Source organism: Stenella coeruleoalba (assembly GCF_951394435.1).
Source record: "Stenella coeruleoalba genome assembly, chromosome: 5".
NCBI classification, from domain to species: domain Eukaryota; kingdom Metazoa; phylum Chordata; class Mammalia; order Artiodactyla; family Delphinidae; genus Stenella; species Stenella coeruleoalba.
Window position 1 is genome coordinate 142,205,069 of NC_137150.1, and position 22,485 is coordinate 142,227,553.

Below are 22,485 nucleotides of genomic sequence, written 5' to 3' on the forward strand. Positions count from 1 at the left end.
TTATGTCACTCAGCCACCACTACCTAAAATCACCTTGAAACACGGCGGTTCTCAGAGTGGGGTTCCGGGGGGTCTCTCACCGTTTCCATGCCCTCACCCACAGACCCATCCATGTGTTCAGCTCCTTTCAGCACCCCCTAGCATGCTCAGTGCCCTCCCCTTTCCTACGTGGCAGACGATAGCCCTGCAGGAGCCACCCTCCTTAGAAGACAGACTTCGGAAGTTCCCTGGCGGTCCAGTGGTTAGGATTTGACACCTGGGCAGGGAACTAAAATCCTGCGAGTCGCGCAACGCGGCCCAAAAAAGAAGGCTGCGAAATGGGTATCTTTCCCTCCGGTACTAGCAGTGTGTATCCTCTATAGCAAATCACTCATTCATTCAGCAGATGCTGGGTGCCTGCCGTGTGCCAGGCCGTGTTCTGTGCTACACGCTGCAGCGGCAAGAGTCAACACAGACCAAGTCGGCGCCTGACGATGCTGACCCAGGGGCCGGGGTGAGGGGGGTGAACAAACAGATAAAATGCATGCCTGTCACCTGGGGACAAGAGCTCCATGTGGAAAAAAATAAAGCATGTGGGACTTCCCTGGTGGCGCGGTGGTTAAGAATCTGCCTGCCAATGCAGGTTCAAGCCCTGGTCCGGGAAGATCCCACATGCCGCAGAGCAACTAAGCCCGTGCACCACAACTACTGAGCCTGCGCTCTAGAGCCCGCGAGCCACAACTACTGAGCCCATGTGCCACAACTACTGAAGCCCATGCGCCTAGAGCCCATGCTCTGCAACAAGAGAAGCCTGTGCACCGCAACGAAGAGTAGCCCCCGCTCGCCACACCTAGAGAAAGCCCGCGCACAGCAATGAAGACCCAACACAGCCAAAAAAGTAAAACCGTTTTTTTCTTAATTTACCTGACTCTGCTAGGAAGAAGGAAACATTTGAACAGAGACCAAAAGAGATTGAAAAGTGAGCCGTGGTATGTGAAGAAAGTATAGCCCGCAGAAGGAGCAGCCCGTATAGAGGCCCTGGGGCAGGTGCGCATGCAGGGAATTGAGAGAGCAGCCAGGACAGCCGGGACCTGTAGAGCAGTCGTGCCAGGAGCTCAGGGAAGCCGCCCCCAGGAGAGACCTGACGAGCTGGTCACACTTAGCAAAGAACCATTCAGAGTCCCTGGAGATTGATCGAAGGGCTTAGGACAAACTGAGGAGCGTTTGTTTGACCATATGTACAGAAGCTCGTGAGAACCGTGGAAGCCGTGGCGCTGGAGCTGGGGCCGTACCCACGCCTCACAGGGATGGCTTCAGTGTGTCGGCGGCCGCCTGGCGGTTCCCACCTCCCTGCTGCCCTGGGGTGGAGGAGCTTTTCCTGGGAGACTTGGCGGCTGAAGAGTAACCTTTACCTGCGCTGCTTCCACAGCTCCAGGGAGCACAGGGAGGGCCAGGGCTGCTGGCGTGCTGGTGTAGGGGCTCTGCGGGTAGCACCTTCTAAACCTCGGACAGAGGGGGACTCTGCCGCTCGGGGCAAAAGCCTGGGTCTCCCTCCGGCCCCAGGAGGTGTAGGACCTTCTGCCGGGGGGCCCTCTCTCCTGCCAGGCTCTGTGCCTTACAGATATCCCCGCATCCGGTCCTCAGCGTCCCGGCAGGTACATTGTGATGAGTCCCTGTCACAGACAAGGAAATGAGGCCTGGAGACACGTGCAGAGCAGGGCTCTGATCCCAGCTCACCTGTCCTGCACGCCGCCAAACCCTGACTCCTCAGCGTGGACCCCAGCCGGCAGTTAGGGGTTAGTCGCCCCCAGGCCCGGTGAATCCGTACCAGGGGATTAGGGCACACACAGTGGGAGGAGCCCTGGTGCAAACAGCAGTGTCAGCGCAGGACTCTCGACGCAGGAGGCTCCTCGGCAAACGCGCTGACCTGAGTCGACCCCAGCTGCAAACCCACGGAAGCAGAGGGCTTTTCTCTGCGCTGCATCCACCAGGTCCGAGCTAGGGAAACCCCGCCAGAGCCCTGGGCCTCAGCCCTCCCCTCAGCCTTGAAGTTTTTGAGCTACGTGAGAGCAGAACAAATAACCCCGCAAGCTCCCCGAGAGCCACCGTCTGGAGTGAAGTGATGCTGACATTGGCCACGGGTTTGTTGATGCTCTTTTGGACTGAACCCTCTCAAATGATATCCCAAACACCCCAGCCTGCTCTGCCGGAGAATGACGTTCTCTGTAACCACATCACTGCAGTCCCGCCAACCCAAATGAGAGCCCCAACGTCCTCTCTCACAAGCCCACAGTCAAATTTCCCCCAGTTGTCCCCAGACATGCTTTTTCTAACCAGGAAATCAAGGATCACATGGCATTTGCTTATTGTGTCATAAAGGTTCTTATGCTGCAGTATCTCCTCCTTTACTTTTTTCTCACGACATTGGATTTGGGAAGAGTGTGTCTAACCTTGACCCTACAGCTCCCAGGTAGACTGTGATTGCTCTGGGGATGGTCTCGCAGGGGTTGTGACCTTTCTGCTTGGTCTCGGGACCCCAGGGTGGGAAGCCCAGCAGTCTGACGGCCCCGGCATCGCTGGCCAGGTGAAGCCTTGGATTGATGGGCTGGTTGCCGTGATCTCCAACATCAGCCTTCCAGCTTTCTCAGGAAGCTGATACAGGGAAAGGCTTTATTTTCAACTCCGGGAAAGGATGAGTTCCCCTAGCCCAGAGTCAGGACTGGGTCCCCAGAGCACAGGCTGGTTTTCTCTGAGACCTGGGCCCAGGGGCAGCCCAGGACTGGCGCATGGTCTGGCCCAGTTCTCTATCTCTGGGGAAACAAACCCAATGAGGAGGCCAGTTCTCACCCGGCCAGGTGCTGAACCAGGCACCGTGGGGACATGGCAGACCCCAAAGAACATCATCTCCCCAAGAGGTCCTGCCTCCACATGCACAGATTATCACCTGATTTTCATCTTTCAGCTGTGGATCCACCTAGGACGTCAGATAAATTCTGGGCTTAGCACACGGGGCAGCAGGCCCGGACGCGGCCGGACTGTGCAAAGAGTCAACGGAACCCCGAATAAACTTGATTATTTCACCAGCACCCTGACTAAATACACGAAACATAAGCCAAGTCAGAGTTTTGTTTACAAGCACAGCACGAACGCAGAGAAGTGACGAGGCTCAGCTCTGTTTTCTGAGCCTCCTGCTGGAGCCAGGTCTGCACACTCGGGTAGTGACCCTGCTGGGGGTTCGGAAGGTGGGAGAAGGCCCAGCTTCCACCCTGCGCCGTCACCACCCCCGGCCACGTGCAGAAGCTCAAGATGGCCCCCGAGCTCCCTCGCGGAAGAAAGGGCCCGCAGAGGCTGGCAGAGGGGAGGGCCCTCTGTCTCCCCCAAGACCACCTCGCCCTTCCTTCCGCAAGAGCTGGGAGCCAGGCGGCAGGCGGGCCTGGTCCTTACTTGACTTACAATACGGACGGGCCTTTCAACCGGCACGTCGGCTCCCAGCCTGGTCGAGGCGCAGGCCTGAGGCCACTCCCTGTGGGGCTTGTTAGATCAAATTCATATTTTATGGTAAGACAAGAAAAAGTTAAACAAAAAGTTCTGCCCTTTGGCGTCCTCTCCCCCGCACTGTGCCTCGTGTATCCGCGTTAGGAGTCGACCAGGGCTCCCCATCGACAGAAATTCCTGCTCGGCGAAGAAGAGCAACATTCTCCCAGCATCTACAAGACAACCCCTTAGAGATGACCTTCCTTCTCGGTCTTGTAAGGGACCACATGGCCCAGCACAATGATGCTTAGACCTGGGTTACGTAAAGTGTCAATAATAGGCCATTTGACGTACAGCCCTCCGTCTCAAAAACCTTACATATCTGTGCCTTGACTTCTAATGGGCGTAACAGTCCTCAGAGCTTTCTGAGATGCTCTTCCCGGGTTAGAATCCTCAAATTTGGCTCAAAACTTTCCATTTCTCTCTTAGATTGACTGATGAACTTTTTTGGCGACAGGATTTGGGGGGAGGTGACAGGTGAGGGGCTTCCAGAGGGGGATCCCCTTCGGGGCCAGCGGGTGTATGCACCTCGGCACCCTCTGACCTTTCTCTGGGAACAGCTACCCCAAGAGGTCTGTCCGCACACTGCCCACGAGGACAGGCCTGGCTGCCGGGGGCTGGCGAGGGCAGGAGACGGGGCCTGCTGTGTGCGTGGCAGGGGGGCTTGCTCCAGTCCCGACGGCAGGGGCTGCAGGTGGGCGAGACTCTGGTTGACTCAGCCGTCCCCCCTCTGCGGGTTCTGACGGTACATTTCCCTTTGGGGAAGCAGCTCGCGCTGAGCCCCAAACTCAGTCCATGGAAGCTCATGGAAGCAAGTGGCAGGGGGGCCGGGCCGCCTGCGTTTTGACTCAGTTCAGCCTCGTGTTCGTCAGATGCCTGGACAACCCTTTGTTCCCAGGACTTGTGGCCTCTGAGGCCCCATCTAAAATGACTAATTCCTCCTGGCATTAGTCACCGCCAGCTGACTAAGGCTTCAGGCCGTCAATCTTTTTCTTTTTTTTTAAACATTTTTATTGGAGTATAATTGCTTTATAATACTGTGTTAGTTTCTGTTGTACACCAAAGTGAATCAGCTATTAGGTATACATATATCCCCATATCTCCTCCCTCTTGCGTCTCCCTCCCACCCTCCCTATCCCACCCCTCTAGGTGGTCACAAAGCACCGACCTGATCTCCCTGTGCTATGCGGCTGCTTCCCACTAGCTATCTATTTTACATTTGGTAGTGTATATATGTCCATGCCACTCTCTCACTTCGTCCCAGCTTACCCTTCCCCCTCCCCGTGTCCTCAAGTCCATTCTCTACGTCTGCATCTTTATTCCTGTCCTGCCCCCAGGTTCTTCAGAACGATTGTTTTGATTCCATATATATGTGTTAGCATACGGTATTTGTCTTTCTCTTTCTGACTTTCTTCACTCTGTATGACAGTCTCCAGGTCCATCCACCTCACTACAAATACCTCAATTTCGTTTCTTTTTATGGCTGAGTAATATTCCATTGTATACATGTGCCACATCTTCTTTATCCATTCGTCTGTCGATGGGCATTTAGGTTGCTTCCATGTCCTGGCTATTGTAAATAGAGCTGCAATGAACACTGTGGTACATGACTCTTTTTGAATTATGGTTTTCTCAGGGTATATGCCCAGTAGTGGGATTGCTGGGTCGTATGGTAGTTCTATTTTTAGTTTTTTAAGGAACCTCCGTACTGTTCTCCATAGTGGCTGTATCAATTTACATTCCCACCAACAGTGCAAGAGGGTTCCCTTTTCTCCACACCCTCTCCAAGGCCGTCAATCTTGAAATCCTATTAGTACTTCTCAACCTAGGATTTTAAGAATAAAGTTGACAACATACTCAGCTGACAGCTCGCGGGTTTGAAGCCTGTTTCATCGGCACCTTCCCTCGGGCGCCGCTGGTAGCCATCACAACGCAGATGCCCTGGCCCGTGGCTCAGACTGACAGTGACTCCAAAAAGATAACAGATTCTATGCTCAGACTTTTCCCCAATAACTGGCTTCCTGTCCGTGAGAGGAGACATTGCTCTTTCTTCCCCAGGAGCAGTTCTGCCAATGCTATTTACTTTTTTTTTTTTTAATTTATTTTTGGTTGCATTGGGTCTTTGTTGCTGTGCACGGGCTTTCTCTAGTTGCAGCGAGCGGAGGCTACTCTTTGTTGCGGTGTGCGGGCTTCTCTTGTTGCGGAACATGGGCCCTAGGCACGCGGGCTTCAGTAGTTGTGGCGCGAGGGCTCAGTAGTTGTGGCACACGGGCTCAGTTGCTCCGCAGCATGCGGGATCTTCCAGGACCAGGGCTTGAACCTGTGTCCCCTGCATTGGCCGGCGGATTCTTAACCACTGCGCCACCAGGGAAGTCCCAACGCTACTTACTTTTAACACAGTTAAGTTGGCAGCTTTATCGTAAATGATGGTTGCATAAATACATCGTGAAATCTGCCAATGAAAACGCTGCAAAGAATGGGGATGAGAGCGGATGGCACTCGGGTGTGTTATACCACAATTTTTTCCTAAGGTGCTGGACAGAGTCCCCCTGCTTTGCCTTCGGAGCCATCGAGCTCCCCACGCTCAACCACAGCCTCACCTACCCCGTTCTAACTACACAGCTCACCTTCTGTTCCCCAAACACGCTGTGCTCTTTACCCACCGGGCTTCTGGGGATCCCGTGGCTGGGAGGCTTTCCCGCTCTTCCTGGCCAGTTCTGAATCCTGGGACCCCTTGGGAATGTGCTGTGGGCTCCATGGGCACCTCCCAGATGAGTGAAGACCCCCACCCTCGCCTCCAGCTTCCATGAACTGTTTGAATAGGTGCATCTGAGATGACTTCTGGGAGCCCGGTGAGTCCATGAAATCAACCTCAAATCATCCCATTTCATCCCCCATGTTATTATTATTGTTGTTGTTGTTGTTGTTGTTTAGGAATAGAAAAGAGTTTTATTTGAGCCAAAGTGAGGACTCTAGCCCAGAAGACAGTCTCCCGGATAACGCTGAGGAACTGCTCTGGAGACGCATGGTTTCCTCTCAGAGCAAAGACCGTCAAACGTGTCAGGGATACATTCCTTGAAGGTTTCAGAAAAAAAGTAGGGCAGCACGTACACAGCGAGTCAGCACGGCCTTGGCACCTGGGAAGGGAATCTTATCATGGAAGGAGGGCCAGCTTTGGCTTTCCAGGAAGGAAGGCATTTAATCTTTAGTTTTAATATGGATATTCTTACCTTCTGGTCACTGTGCCCTTTTCTTTCGTAATTAAAGCAGATGTACAATACATGTTTTAGGCCACAAATAGGCTATTCTAGTTAGCATAAACTTCAAGTTAACTCATGTATAAGGCAGAGTGACTTCCCATACATCAACGTGTGAAAATTTCTTCTGTCATTTCCCCCCTTTGGGCATACATTTTTTGATAGAAAGCATTGATAATTAACATATTTGTCCCCTGATGCTAGGGTGGTTGCAGGCTGACCTGCTCCATAGTGTCCCTTGGTGCTATGACTACTTCTTTCTATCTTCTTCCTGTCTCTCTCTCTCTTTCTTTCTTCCTTCCTTTTTTTTTTTTTAATAGGAATAGATTTGCCTCGTTATCCTTGTTTGGGGTAATTAATTGAGGTAGTTGACAAACACAGTGATATATGCTGTCAAGGAAGAATTTTACAGGTTATACACATTATCAATCATATCCAGTTATCACACAAACATTGTATGTGTGCTTTTAGCAGTAGACTGAAAGCAAGCTGGGATACATGTCATGAATAGCTTTCATCCCCCATATTATTAAACCCACGTTATGCATTGAATCGTGTCCTCAAAATAATGCTGAAGTCCTAACCCCCAGCACCTGTGTTTGTGACCTTATGTGGAGACAGGGTCTTTGCAGATGATCAAGGTAAGATGAAATCGTTAGAGAGGGCCCTACTCCACTATGACCGTGTCCTTATACAAAGGGAACCTGTGGACACAGACAAGGCACACAGGGAGAACGCCATGTAAAAACAAAGGCAGAGGGACTTCCCTGGTGGCGCAGTGGTTAAGAATCTACCTGCCAATGCAGGGGACACGGGTCCGATCCCTGGTCTGGGAATATCCCACGTGCCGCGGAGCAACTAAGCCCATGCGCCACAACTACCGAGCCTGCCTGCTGCAACCACTGAAGCCCACGTGCCTAGAGCCCGTGCTCTGCAACAAGAGAAGCCACCACAATGAGAAGCCCGTGCACCGCAATGAAGAGTAGCCCCCGCTCACCGCAACTAGAGAAAGCCCGCGCGCAGCAACAAAGACCCAATGCAGCCAAAAATAAAAAATTAAATTAAAAAAAAAACAAAGGCAGAGATCAGAGTGATCCTTCTACAAGCCAAAAAACCCCGAGATTGCCAGCACACCACCAGACGCCGGGGGAGAAGCCTGGAACAAATTCTCCCTCAGAGGCCTCAGGAGGAACCAGCCCTGCCCACACCTCGATCTTGGACTTCCAGCCTCCAAAACTGAGAGAGAACAAAGCTCTGTTGTTTCAGCCACCCAGTTTGTTACAGCAGCCCTCAAAACTCTAGACTCCACTTTCACAACTGAGGAGACTGTGGCAGAGAATGGTCGCGTACGTTAGTGAGTGGTGAGGCTGGTTTTGAGCGCAGGCCGTGGCATAACTGCCTGTCTGCATTCCCTCTTAATGACGATGTGCTGAAATGCATCAGAACAAACTGGCCTGCGTTTGGGACGGAGCCAGGTTTGGGAGGCGAGCTTCTCAGGATCCTGTGTCTGAGGGGAGGAGGTTATTCCCGAATAAAATATTTCCTCCTGTCAGACCCAAGTCCCCGTTTATAACAAACACTGAACACCTCCATCCTGAAATGAACCTGCTACATTCATATACTTTAAAAATCAGTATTATGCCCTGACTATGATATAAAGGAGAAATACATTTATATCTCCATCAACTGATTTCGACATGTACATGCATGGGTGAGGGCCATGCTGGGGCTGACACACAGACCCATCAAAACAAACAGTTACAAAAGCCACAGACACAGATACAGACGCACGGAATGGACCACTCAGGTCCCATCTGACATTACCATTGGAAACATGATTTCATGAAATGGTGAGCAACTCTAGGTAAAGGTCAAAACAAAACAAAATGTAATCTGTCAATTTGCATGGCATTTGTACTCCTGGAAAATTACGTTAAAGCCATGCAAAAATGTCTTTGTGTTTATATTGGTCAGCTCAGGCGGTCAGAACAGAATACCACACACGGGGCAGTTTAAACCACAGACACTCATTTCTCACGGTTCGGGAGGCTGGACGTCCAGGATCTGGGTGCCAGCACAGATGGGTTCTTTGTAAGCCCCTCTTCCTGGCTTATGGATGGCCATCTTCTCACTATGACCTCACATGGTGGAGGGAGGGGGGAGAGCTCTCCAGTGTTATAAGGACACTAATCCCATAGGATCAGGGCCCCCACCTTATGACCTCATTTAACCTTAATTATTTCCCTGGTGCAAATACAGCACACTGGAGTTTCAGGACCTCAACATATGGATCTGGGGAGACACAGTTCAGCCCATACAGTGTTTAGATGTAAAACACACTTAGAATCTAGATGAGGCTCATAATTTTAAAAATTTTGCACACTTGAAAATGTGCCAGGATCTTTTGTGTCTGTGAGACCCCCCTGCACTTTGCTGGATAGAAAGCACCCCGAGCTGGGTTCGCCCAACTGAGCACCACTGTCCACAGGAAGTCACCGAAGACCCTTCTGTTGGGAGGTCGTGGGGTGCGGAGGATTTTTCTAGGGTGGACCTGGGGATAGTTTTCTTTTTATTTGTCCTGCTTGGGGATCACTGTGTTTCTTCAGTTAATGGGTTGGTGTCTTTTGGAAGCTTCTCAGCTACTATTGCTTCAAATAGTGTTCCCACCCCATCCTCTCTCCTGTCCATGTAGGACTATTTACTCATGTACTGGGCCTTCTCACTACCCTCCACGTGCCGCTTAAGCTCCTCCTATGGTTTTTATTTATTTATTTATAATTAAATATTATTGGAATACAGTTGCTTTACGATGTTGGGTTAGTTTCTACTGTACAGCAAAGTGAATCAGCTCTACGTACACACATATCCCCTCTTTTTTGGATTTCCTTCCCACTTAGGTCACCACAGAGCACTGAGTAGAGTTCCCTATGCTATACAGTAGGTTCTCATGAGCTTCCATGGTTTTTTGTTTTTTAATATTTATTTATTTAAGCTGCGCTGGGTCTTAGTTGCGGCATGCAGGATCTAGTTCCCCCACCAGGGATTGTGCCCAGGCCCCCTGCATTGGGGGCACAGAGTCTTGCCCAGTGGACTGCCGGGGCAGTCCCCCTATGGGTTTTTTTAATTTGTATTTTTTGTTTTTATAAGTATACTTCATTAATTTATTTTTGGCTGCTTTGGGTCTTCATTGCTGCGCATGGGCTCTCTCTAGCTGCGGCAAGCAGGAGCTACTCTTTGTTGCGGTGCGCGGGCTTCTCATTGCGGTGTCTTCTCTTGTTATGGAGCACGGGCTCCGGGCATGCGGGCTTCAGTAGTTGTGGCTTGAGGGCTCTAGAGCACAGGCTCAGTAGTTGTGGCGCACGGGCTTAGTTGCTCCACGGTATGTGGGATCTTCCCAGACCAGGGCCCGAACCCATGTCCTCTGCATTGGCGGGCGGATTCCTAACCACCACGCCACCAGGGAAGTCCCACCTGTGGTTTTCAAAAGCTCTGTTTTCTCTGTGTGCTGGGCTTCCCGTTCATTCATCATATGCCCATGTCCAATCTCCCATCAAATCCCCTGCTGACTTCGTTTCAGATGTTGCCTCTTTCCCACATGGCTTTCACACCCAGCTGGCAGTCATTTCCTTGGCACACATTTATACAAGTATGGTGTGGCGATATGCATGCAGATTCTCACACACGTGCACACCTTTTAACCCCAAAATTCCACTGTTTGGAATTTGACATTAGGCAATACTTAGGAGTGTGTGCAAAGGCTGTGCAAGTTTGCACTCCCAGAGCTGTTCATAACTCAGGGGCTGAGTCTATAGTTACCCCATTGGCAAAACTTGGGCGGAACCGAAATTGGCCTGGGAGTTCCACGAAGGCTGTCCCTCTAATGTTGGGACAGGGCGCTGTCACTCTGGTCAGTGGCCAGAAGAAATGTCTGACTTGTGTTTCCAGGCCACACTGCTCAGAAAGGACACAAGAGACCGGCTCAGCTGGCCTGCGCTCCCCTCGGGCAATCGGGGGAAGGGAGAGGAGCTTGGGGGTGGGGTGGGGGGAGGCGGCCCCCTTCTCACAGGGACACCAGCCCTGGCCCAGACACAAGCCACACCCACACCCACTGCTTTTACTTTTTTTTTTTGACTGAAGTATAGTTGATTTACAATGTTGTGATAATTTATGCTGTACAGCAGAGTGATTCCATTATACATGTTTATGTATAATGCATTCCGTTATGGTTTATCCCAGGGTATTGATTATAGCTCCCTGTGTTACACAGTAGGACCTTGTTGTTTATCCATCCTATACGTAAGAGTTTGCATCTGCTAATCCCAAACTCCCACTCCATTCCTCCCCCACTGCACTCCCCCCTGGCAACCACAAGTCTGTTTTCCATGTCCGTGAGTCTGTTTCTGTTTTGTAAATAAGTTCATTTGTATTTTTTTCTTTTAGATTCCACACATGAGTGACATCATATGATATTTATCTTTGTCTGACTTACTTCACTTAGTATGATAATCTCTAGGTCCATCCACGATGCTGTAAATGGCATTATTTCATTCTTTTTTATGGTTGAGTAATATTCCATTGCATGCATGTAGCACATCTTCTTTTTATTATTATTATTTTTTTTTTATTTTGGCTATGCTGGGTCTTCATTGTGGTGCACAAGTTCTTCGTCGCAGTCTCCTTTCTAGTTGTGGCGAGAGCCCACAGGCTCAGTAGTAGCAGTATGCGGGCTCTCTAGTTGCAGCGCGCGGGTTTAGTTGCCCTGAGGCATGTGGGATCTTAGTTCCTGGACCAAGGGTTAAACACGCGTCCCCTGCATTGGAAGGAGGACTCTTAACCACTGGACCACTAGGGAAGTCCCTGTACCACAGCTTTATCCATCCATCTGTTGAAGGACATTTAGGCTGTTTCCATGTCTTGCCTTTCCTTTCTTTAATAGGTGGTTTCACTCTCTTTTCTTAGGCTGAGCACTTGGAGTTGAATTCACGCAGCTTAAATGAGACTCTACTCTTGTGAAGAAGTGACAACCTAAACATCCATGAACTGAGGCAAGGATGGGCTGAAGAAAAAACCATCTATTTGAGCAAAATACAGTCATGAAAAATGATGATATAAAATAATTATCGATGTGGAAAGATGCGGACAGTCATGCATTAATGAAAATGGTAGGTTATAAAATAGAATGAGAGATCGGACTCTTCAACTCAAAAAAAACATAAAAATTCTAGATTTAAATCAAAATGTTACCGATGGGTCATAGAATTACACACGATTTTTATTTATAAACTTGTATCGTTTTAATTCATAGATCTTATTTTTTTAGAATAGCTCTAAGTTTGTAGAAAAATTGAGCAGATAGTACAGAGAACTTTGATCCACCACCTGTCACATACACAGTTTCCCCTATTATTAACCTCTGGAATTAGTGTAGTACATTTGTTACAGATAAGGAACCAGCATTATAACATTGTTATTAAGTGAAGTCCATAGTTTACAATAGGGTTCACTCTTGGTGTTGTACATTCTGTGGACTTGAACAAATGGGTGATGACACACGTCCACCATTTACAGTCTCACATAGAGTAGTTTCTCTGCCCTAAAAATCCTCTGCACTCTGCCTATTCATCCCTCCCTGCCCTCCCCGTCGGCAACCACTGATTCTCTTTTACTACCTGTGTAGTCTTACCCTCTCCAGCTGTCACACAGTTGGAATCATACAGTCTGTCGACTTCTCAGATTGGCTTTTGCCACTCAGCAATGCATTCAAGTTTCCTGCATGTCTTGTCTTTTCGTGTTTTGATAGCTTATTTATTTCACTTCTAAATAACAGTCCACTCTGTAGACATACCTTGGTTTTTCTATCCACTCGTCTACTGAGGGGTGCCTTGGTTGTTTCCATTCCTGGCAATTGTGAATAAAGCTGCTATAGGGACTTCCCTGGTGGTCCAGCAGTTAAGACTCTACACTTCCAATGCAGAGGGTCTGGGTTTGATCCCTGGTCTGGGAACTGGGATCCCACATGCTGTGTGGCATGGCCAGAGAAAAAAAGGCGGCTATAAAGTCTGTGTACAGGTTTCTGTGTGGACATAAGTTTTCAACTTATTAGGTAAATACCAAGGAATGCAATGGCTAGATCGTATGGTAAAACTATGTGTAGATTTATTAAGCTTTATTAGCCAAACAGTGCTCCAGAGTGGCTGGACCAGTTTAGATTCCCACCAGCAAAGAATGAGAGTTCCTGTCGCTCTACGCCCTCCTCAGTATTTGGTGTCGTCAGGGTTCTGGACTTCAACTGTTCTAAAAGGTGATATCGTTGTTTTGCATTTCCCTGATGACATACAATGTTGAGAAATTTTCACATGCGTACCCTCTTGGGTGAGGTTTCTGTTCAGATCTTTTGCCCATTGTATTTTATTTATTTATTTATTGGCCACACCACGATCCTAGTTCCCTGACCAGGGATCGGACCTGCGCACCTTGCAGTGGAAGGGTGGAGTCTTAACCGCTGGACCGCCAGAGAATTCCCTTGCTTATTTTTAATTGGAGTGTTTGTTTTCTTATTATTGAGTTTTAAGAATTCTTTGTGTATTTTGGACACTGGTCCTTTATCAGTGTTTTATAAGATTTTCTTTGATGGTGGGACACAACACACTGACACAGGCAGATGAAAGGCTGGACTCTCCATTACTTAGAGGTCCAAACAGGAGTAGGCTGCCACACAGGGCCACACAGAGGTTGCACCTGGGGACATCAGTAGACTGACGTGACCAAGGAAAGACTCAGTGAGCTTGAAGCTATGTCCGTAGAAACCAACTGAAATGCAGAGAGAAAAAGGAATGAAAAACATTGGACAGAAGATCCAAGGACTGTGGGACAACTGCAAAAGGTGTAGCACACACACAGTGGAAACACCAGGAGACAAAAGAAAGGAACAGATGAAATAACTGAAGCTACAACGGCTGATACCTTTCCAAAATCAATGACAGACACCAAACCACAGATCCAGGAAGCTGAGAGAACACCGAACAGGATAAACGCCAGAAAAAACTACACCCAGGCATATCATGTTCAAACTGCAGGGAGTCAAAGACAGAGAAAACGTTAAAAGAGGTCAGAGGGAAAAACCACCCTACCTACAGAGGCACAAGGATAGGGATTACATCTGACACATCCTCAGAAATGACACAAGCAAGAGGGTGGGGTGAAACATCCAATGTGCTCAAAGATAAAACCACCAACGAGATTCCGTATCCAGTGAACTCTTCCTTCAAAAGTGAAGGCGCAATAAAGACTTTCTCTGACAAACAAAACCTGAGGGCATTTGTTGCTGGTAGATCTGCCTTGCAAGAAATGTTAAGAGAAGTTCTCTGGGTATCCACTCAGAAGCATTTCTGGGTCTTTTCTTCCTCCGCTCACTTGGGACAGCAAGCTGGGGGCTGGCCTCCCCCTTGGTCAGGCAGGCTCCGGGAAGGAAGGAAGGAAGGAGAGAGAGAGAGAGAAAGAAAGGAAGGAAGGAAGGAAGGAAGGAAGGAAGGAAGAAGGGAGAGAGGGAGAGAGGGAGGGAGGGAGGGAGGAAGAAAGAAAGAAAAAGAAAGAGAGAAAGAAAGAGGAAGAAAGGGACAAAGAAAGGAAGGAAGAAAGAAAGAGGAAGGAAGTGGGGAGGGAAGGAAGGAGGGAGGAAAGAAAACAAGGGAGGGAGGGAGGAAGGAAAAAGAAAGAAAACAGTTTTGAAAGAATGACCTCCCTGTGCATCTCTTTTCTAAGTTTGGATTTTTCCTTGAAGGATTCAGTTTTCTTTTTTCTTTTTGTTTTGCTTTGAATGTCCTTTTCTTAAAAAATTTAAAAACAGCTTTATTGAAATATAATTCAAATGACAGAGTTCAACCATTGAAAATGTATATTTTGGGACTGCCCTGGTGGTGCAGTGGTTAAGAATCCGTCTGCCAATGCAGGGGACACGGGTTCGAGCCCTGGTCTGGGAAGATCCCACGTGCTGTGGAGCAGCTAAGCCCGTGCGCCACAACTACTGAAGCCCGCGCGCCTAGAGCCCATGCTCCGCAACAAGAGAAGTCACCGCAATGAGAAGCCCGCGCACCACAACAAAGAGTAGCCCCTGCTCGCCGCAACTAGAGAAAGCCTGTGCGCAGCAACGAAGACTCAACGCAGCCAAAAATAAATAAATGTTTATAAATTACAAAAAAAGAAAATGTACATTTTGATGATTTTTAGTATATTGACAGAATTGTGCATCCGTAGAATAATCTAATTTTAGAACATTTTCAGCATAACCCTTCAAAATCGTGTCCGTATTTAGCCATCACTCCCATTCTCTGCCCAAACCTCAGCTGTGAGCAACCACTGATCTGCTCTCTGTCTTTATGGATCTGTAGAGTTGCCTATTCTGGACGTTTCGTAGAAACGCAGCCTACAGTCTGTGACCTTGTGACGGGCACCAGTGTTGTCTGGGGAAAAAACTCCTCTGCCACCAACCCTCCCGTCTGCTCCGAAGGGCGGGGCCTGGGCAGCGTCCCGCGGAGCCTGAGAGCCCCAGTCACAGACACATGGACCACGGGGGGTGCCGCCGGGTGCTGTTCCCGTGTCGAGGAGCCTGCGGGCCAGTGCGGATGCCCTGCCCGGGAGGCCGCGCCTGCCTCTTGTCCGACGGGCGCCCTGTGTTGGTGCCCCGGGAGCTGGACAGCAGGAGAGTCAGCACGGGTCAGAGGAGGAAGGAGGCCAGGCTGGAGCTTTCGAGAAAGGAGGAAAGTCACTGGGAAGAGGCTGGGGAAGACGAAGGGGAGGGAGGCTGAGGATGCAGCACCAGAGACAGCATCCTGGGTCCCCCTCCATCCGGGGGCCTCACAGCTGGGGAGACCCTCTGGAGACTGGCTGCCCAAGAGGAGGGAGCACAGGTCTGAGCACCAGGCCACCCCAGGCACTCGGGGCCTCTGCTTGGCGTGAGGTGTCCAGGCCCCGCCTCAGCTTCCCAGCGTCTGGAATGAATCAGAGCCCCCGGCCACACCTCTAGCTTTGTGTTTTGTTCTAAATGAACGTTGTTTTACCACCCTCGGCTTGTCACTGGGTTTGTTCTGCTTAATTTTGAGGTGTCAGCTCCTAGAATGGAGAATTTGCTTTCATGACGTCGGATAACGCAGTGAGCTTGCTTGCCTTGTCCTTTTATTTTGCAGTAAAGTATACAGAAAGTAGATTGACCACTTTAACCATTTCTAAGTGTACAGTTCAGTGATATCAAACCCATTACACGCTCCCTCCCCATTCCCACCCACCCCAGCACCCACCACTCTACTTTCTGTCTCTACGATTTTGACTAATCTAAATACCTCACGTATGCAGCAATGAAGACCCAATGCAGCCAATAAATAAATAAAATAAAATTTAAATGGAGTAACTGTGGTTCAGGCAACCAAAATGGAGCTGGTTGGCCAGGGTGGGTGTGGCTTCAGAAACATTCCTGCATCACTGAGAACTTGAATTTTTGAACCGTATGAAACTCAAGCACACCACAAACCATTTCCAAAACAAAAGCTGCCGGCAGCTGCCGGCGGCAACCTTGTCGTTTCAAAGTCCCCCCATTTCTCAACTGTGCAATCGTTTGGAACCCCAGCCAATTATTTTTTTTAAGATGATTTGATTTTTTTTTTACCTAGTGATCTATTTATTTATTTATGGCTGCGCTGGGTCTTCGTTGCTGCGCGCGGGCTTTCTCTAGTTGTGGCGAGCGGGGGCTACTCTTTGTTGCGGTGCTCAGGCTTCTCATTGCAGTGGCTTCTCTTGTTGCAGAGCATGGGCTCTGAGAGCATGGGTTTCAGTAGTTGTGGCACGTGGGCTCAGTAGTTGTAGCTCGCGGGCTCTAGAGCGCAGGCTCAGTAGTTGTGGCACACGGGCTTAGTTGTTCCGTGGCACGTGGGATCTTCCCGGACCAGGGATCCAACCCGTGTCCCCTGCATTGGCAGGCGGATTCTTAACCACTGTGCCACCAGGGAAGCCCCCCAACCAATTACTGTTTAACAAGCGCCCTTACTTCTAGCCAGATCCAGTCCTAGTTCTTGGCAGACAAGTTTTGTAACCTTGCGGTTTGGGGACTTTACAAACCTCCCCCATTTTGTAGTCCTGCAGAGCACAGTTCAAGCGCTTCTTGAATCTGTGTCTCCCGGGCTGCAGTCCTAGCAAAGCCCAAATAAACGCCTCTTTATTTCAACCATGTCTCCATTCTTGGAATTCTTGGTTAGCACTCTAAAAATCCAGCTTCTACAATTAGGTCAATCCCTTTTATTTCCATATATAACTTCTATAAAACTCTAGGGAGACGTTACACAAGTTCTTATCTAAAAATATCTCATATGTTTTTTATTTTCCAATTTTCAAGGATTCTTTAAAAATACAGATGCCTAGTCCTGACGAGTCTGTGCTAATTATCACCAGCTGCTGACAGGAGTGTCAATTACACACCTTCCTAGAGTATAATTTGGCAACATATAAGTAATCTAAGATAAACTACCCTTTTACCTGTCATTCCACTTCAAGGGATCTCTGCTAAGAAAGTAATGAGACAACAAGGTCCTACTGCACAGGACAGGGAACTATATTCAATATCCTGTGATAAACCGTAATGGAAAAGAATCTGAAAAAGAATATGTATAACTGAGTACCTTTACTGTACAGCGGAAATTAACACAACATTGCAAATCAACTATACTTCAATAAAATTTAAAAAATAATAAATTGATAAATCTTTTTTTAAAAAGTAACCAGAAATTCACACAAAGATTTACTTACAAGTAAGTCCAATGAAATATTTATAATACTGAGAAGCTGGAGACAACCTGACTATCAAATAATAGAGGATTAAAGAAATTCTTGTAACTCCATATGATGGAAATAACGTAGCCATGAAAGACTATGGAGAAATATTGGAGGACGCCATTGGTAGCATGAAAATATGGCTGATTCGCTTTGCTGTGCAACAGAAACTAACACAGTAATGTGAAGCCATTATATTCCCATAAAGATTTATTAAAATAAAAAAAGAAAAGATAATATTACATATACACATAGTACATTACAATCCCAATGTTTAAAATATCTAACATCAATGTTTCTTGAGCACTTACCATGTATCAGACACTTACCAGGTATCATGTAAAACCAGGCAGCTATGCATAGAAATAAGGCCAGAAAGCTACACACCCTCAAGGTAATGGGGCTCTGAGGAGTTTTGGGTTTCTTCTTTGCAGTATTTGTAATCTCCCCCAGCTTTCTACAACACGAGTTTCTCTTATAACTAGAGACACAGTGAATGATGTTTAAGAAACCCTGTGGGGCACAGTGCATAGAAAGAAACGCAGCCCTTGCAGCAAAGTTAATCCCGAACCATCTAGGACAGCAAACGTTGCTTCCAGTTCGATGGCAGGAAAATCCAAACGCCCGCGCAAGATGAATTCACGGTAAAAGAGAGAACTCCCTTGCTCTCTCTCTTTTCTTTCTTGGTGAATCATTTGTCCCAAGAGGCCCCTTGAGGATCTAAAATTCTTGGGTTTGGGCCCAGATTTTGAATCTTTTCTTAATTAGAGTATCACTAGGGAGAGAGAGGAAACACTTCCCATGAAGGCTGGCTGGGAAGAGGGTAAGGCTTGAAGTTATTTCTGTGGGTGGGGACGCTGAGCCGTGATAACCCCTCCCAGACTAGCACTGAAACTTAGCGCACACACCTATGATCTCCTGGGGGAGGACTGTCCAGGTGGCCTGCAGCTGTCTCAGGTGGAGCCTGAGAGGAGCTCAGTGACCCGAAGGCGGCGACACCCGGACAGCCCAGGAAAGAATCTGGGGGATTTTCTAGTGTTTTGAAGACACTAGCCCGAAGTGTTTTAAAGGTTCAGAAAATCTTGGCTATTCCCAAGATTAAGCAAAAAATAAGTAACTAACCTACTCTAATGAAAAGAAAACGAAAAAAACAAAACTTGTAATCTAGGCTTCAGTTCAGCTGCTGTCTCTTAAGACATTCTGAAACTGGGAGACATCCCTAAGCCTGTTCCCAGAAGGACGGAGCAACTTTGTAAATACGGAAGGATTTCAAACTAGATTCTTCATCTCATAAAAATGGCTCCCGGAGTCCATTAGTCATGAGAGCAAGTGGACTTTTCCACCAGCTTCTGTTCCAGCAGGGCCAGGGGAATCCTGGATAAGTATCAAAGAGGAAACTCTTAGTGAACACTCACACACGCCAGGCCCTGCTCTCAGCTCCATGTGGGCCAATCTGCTGACTCCCCGTAACATCACTTGGACATGGTTACTATGATCACGTCTCTGCTTGAGGAAATGGGGAAACTGAGTCCAAGCGTTGATCTAACTTGTCACTCCGAGGTGATACGCCCGTCAGAGGCGCTGGGATCCAAACTGGGATGTGTGGCTCTGAAACCCACAATCCAGATTGGACCTCAAACCCACTGTCTTTTAATCGAGATCACACGCCTGGTCTCAGGACTTAATGAAGCTCAGGGTCTTTATGTCTGGTCACAGAAAGAACTCAGTGAGAGACAAAGTGATAGGTACGAAGTGGTTTTATTTAGAGAGACACAATGCATGGACAGAATGCAGTCTGTCTCAAAAGGCAGGAGGGACGCCAGGGCATGGGGTCATCCGGCAAGTGAGAGCAGCCCAGGGAGAAACACTCCCCACAGGGGAGGGTGGGCCATCTCAGAAGTCGAGAGACCCTGAAATACGGGGTGCTTAGTTTCTATGGGTTGGATAATTTCATAGGCTAAGGAGTGGGAGGATTATTCCAACTATTCGGGGGAAGGGGTGGAGATTTCCAGGAATTGGGCCACCGCCCACTTTTTGACCTTTTATGGTTGGCCTCGGACCTATCATGGTGCCTGTAGGTGTGTCAGTTAGCATACGCTAAGGCATCACAATCAGTTTAAGATGAGGCTCAAGGTCTCCTGGAAGTCAAATCTTCCACCGTCTTGGACCTAGTTGGTTCTAGGCAGGTTATGTCGAACCTCAAGGACTATGTCATTCTTTTAGAGGTTGTGCCCTGCCCCGTTCCCTCCTGTTTCAGCTCCAGAGTCCAGAGCTCACCCTAGCGTATTAACTCCATTTTCTTAGGTTCTGTATTCTTTTTTTTTTTTTGGCTGCTTTGGGCTTTCATTGCTGCGCATGGGCTTTCTCTAGTTGCGAAGAGCGGGGGCTGCTCTTCTGTGCGTGTGCGGGCTTCTCATCGCGGTGGCTTCTCTCCTTGTGGAGCGCGGGCTCTAGGCACGCGGGCTTCAGTAGTTGCGGTGTGTGGGCTCGGCAGATGTGGCTCGCGGGTTCTAGAGTGCAGGCTCAGTAGTTGTGGCGCACGGGCTTCGTTGCTCCGCGGCATGTGGGATCTTCCCGGACAAGGGCTCGAACCTGTGTCCCCTGCATTGGCAGGCGGATTCTTAACCACTGCGCCACCAGGGAAGCCCAGGTTCTGTATTCTTGATGCTGCGGCATCTGGGCCTCGCTGAATGGGGGAGAGACGCTCCTCCCAGTGCCAGCCCATTCTTAGAGATGGCAAAGGTGCCTTCCACCTGCTAACTCAGCAATCCAGAACCCAGGTTCCAAACCATTCCTCTGCCTGGCTTACATGGTGGGAGGCACTGTCTCTCGGCTGTGACTGTCCCAGGGCCAGGAACCGCACAACCAGAGACAGCCCCGATGCCCCAGAGCTGGCCACAGTCATTCAAATGAGTCAATATTCAGCCTGCTTACCTGCCTCGCCTTGGCTTTCTCACAGAAACAGCAATGAAGATTCCTGCCTGGGGTTTCCCCCCGCCCCCTTCTGCTTCCTGACCCAACCCGGTGCTTCCCCACATGGCCCTGCCTGGCGTGGCATTGTCACCCGAAAAACTGGGTCCGCCTCTTGGAACGTGTGGAGTCAAAAGACACAACCAAGGCAGAGCTAGAGAGAAGGAAGGATTTATTATGACTTGCAGCAAGTAAGGAGAACACAGGGGATTTCCCCAAAGCACTGTATCCCTGAACAGCAAAACTTGGGAAGTTTTAAGCTAAGGGTACAGGCACGTTCATGAAGGGGCTTGGGCAGAGGAGAGTTCAGCTTAGAACTGGGGTCAAGGCTGACAGAGTCCAAGCTTTAGTTGATTAAAGTCACGGGGGTCAGAAAAGGTACAACTGGTTTATTAGCTTTGCTATTGTTACATCTCTTGCTTAATAATGGTTTGCTCCTGCATTCTTTTGTTCCGTTAAGATCATTAATTGCTGAGACCTGCTCAAGGGCAAGCACTGTGACCAGGCTTTTGTTACGAAATGGTTTAGACCAAAAATGGCTTCTCTTGTGTCCAGAAAGCTGTGCCTGCTTCTCTTTCTCTGGGGAACCCCCCCCCCCCCCCCGCTTACAGTACGCCCCCACCTCTTAGGAACCGTGAGTGACAAACTGTCTTTAGTGGCAAGTGTCTCCTGATCTTTTTTTTTTTTGGCTGCTTTGGGTCTTTGTTGCAGCTCACAGGCTTTCTCTAGTTGCGGTGAGCGGGGGCTACCCTTCGTTGCGGTGCGCAGCCGTCTCATTGCGGTGGCTTCTCTTGTTGCGGAGCACGGGCTCTAGGCACGCGAGCTCGGTAGTTGTGGCTCGTGGGCTCTAGAGAACAGACTCAGTACTTGTGGTGCTCGGGCTTAGTTGGTCCGTGGCATGTGGGGATCTTCCCGGACCAGGGATCGAACCTGTGTCCCCTGCATTGGCAGGCGGATTCTTAACCACTGTGCCACCAGGGAAGTCCCTTGATCTTTTTTAAAATTATTATTTTTATTTTTTGACCACGCTGCTGCACGGCATGTGGGATCTTTGTTCCCCTACCAGGGATCGAACCCGGGCCCTTGGCAGTGAAAATGCCGTGTCCTGACCACTGGACCGCCAGGGAATTCCCTTAGCTATTATTAATCAACAATTAATTATTATTAACTATGATGTGCTTCCTCTTTAAATTCTGGATGGCTAAGACCCTGCCCCCTTCCTCACTGTCCCAGGCAGAAGCCCGGTCACTGCATCCACTGTTCTCACCAGGCTAGAGAGGTTTAAACTTGCTGACTTGGGTCACCAGAGGGACAGAATTCACTGTGTCTGCAAGGGTGAAACCCCAGAGGCAACAGGTTGGGAGTGAGAGATAAAGGGCAGGGTCATGACCACGGAGCTTGAAACCCAGCAGGACCCTGTGGGGTCCCCCCAGGCACAAATCTTTTCTGTGTCCCCCATTTCTGGTTTGTAGGAAATAGGCTTCATTCGGCCTCCTAGACCTTCCTGAATATCAAAGAGCAGATTCAAACAGTTGCTAATCAGGGGAGTAATGAATACAGAAACAAAGGAGGAAAATCAAGAAACTATAGTGCAGCGATTGAAGCAGGATCCTGGTTTCTCCTCAAGGGACAATATCTTTGAGTTCTTCTGCAGGAACTAAGGCCCCAACCAGGTGAAGGATGGTAACTTCAGGCTGAGCACAAGATCCCTGGATCACCCCCACCACCAACCCCCCTTACCTCACCACCAACCAATCAGAAGGAAGTCACACACCCTACAGCCCTCACCCCACATTTTGCCTATAAAACTTCTCCTTGGAAACCATGGAGGAGATCAGAGTTCGAGCACCGGCCACCGCTCTCCTTGTTGGGCTCTGCAATAAACCTTTCTCGGCGCCAAACTCCAACTTTCCCGTTTGTTTGGCCTCAC